Source organism: Anneissia japonica, unplaced genomic scaffold, assembly GCF_011630105.1.
Source record: "Anneissia japonica isolate Jap-2015-1 unplaced genomic scaffold, ASM1163010v1 scaffold106109_len1151_cov197, whole genome shotgun sequence".
NCBI classification, from domain to species: Eukaryota; Metazoa; Echinodermata; class Crinoidea; order Comatulida; family Comatulidae; genus Anneissia; species Anneissia japonica.
This window is the reverse complement of record NW_022758390.1, coordinates 654-1151: the sequence shown is the minus strand read 5'-3', so window position 1 is coordinate 1151 and position 498 is coordinate 654. Positions and strand designations below refer to the sequence as shown.

Below are 498 nucleotides of genomic sequence, written 5' to 3'. Positions count from 1 at the left end.
AAGGGCCGAATAACAAATGCGCCGAACGGAAAAGAGCCACCAAAGGCTGTAACGGCGTTCCATAAGGAAGAAGATGTTGAGGAAATGCCATCTCAGACCAAAAAAGAAAAACAACGAAATCTATATACCGACGAAAACGGGAGGTTGAAAGTGTAAATAAGTACAGGTAAGTAAAGTAGCTAGGCTAGGCCTAGGTAGCATATTAGCTAGGCATGGCATGGCCTAGTCTAGTTTGGGTGGGGGTGGTGGCTAGCTCTCGGCGGCCCTATCCTATGTAGGCCTAGCAATTTTGCGCCAAAGATTGCTATGAAAATGATGCACAAAATCGTACCTTACTAATCTAGGCCTATATACTATTTCTTAGGCCTAGCAGCAGCAGTTCTGGGGTCTACTATCTACACTACTAGGCCTAAATCTTATGCATTCGCCGTAAATGCTAATCACATGTTTCAGCTAGTATTTGCTTTGGAACCTACCAAGCACCCTCTTTTACTCCTG

The 498-nt window shown here is 44.6% G+C and overlaps 1 long non-coding RNA gene across 2 annotated transcripts in view; it reads left to right on the top strand.

The window, feature by feature from the left end:
- Positions 1-28: 28 nt before the first annotated feature.
- Positions 29-498, top strand: part of LOC117125257 — a 1123-nt gene continuing 653 nt past the window's right edge. Inside the window, exon 1 of one of the 2 annotated variants that reach the window (XR_004448079.1) lies at positions 29-166. This is a non-coding gene — a long non-coding RNA (uncharacterized LOC117125257). The remainder of the gene's footprint in view (positions 167-498) is intronic. The other variant, XR_004448078.1, reaches the window with a different exon arrangement.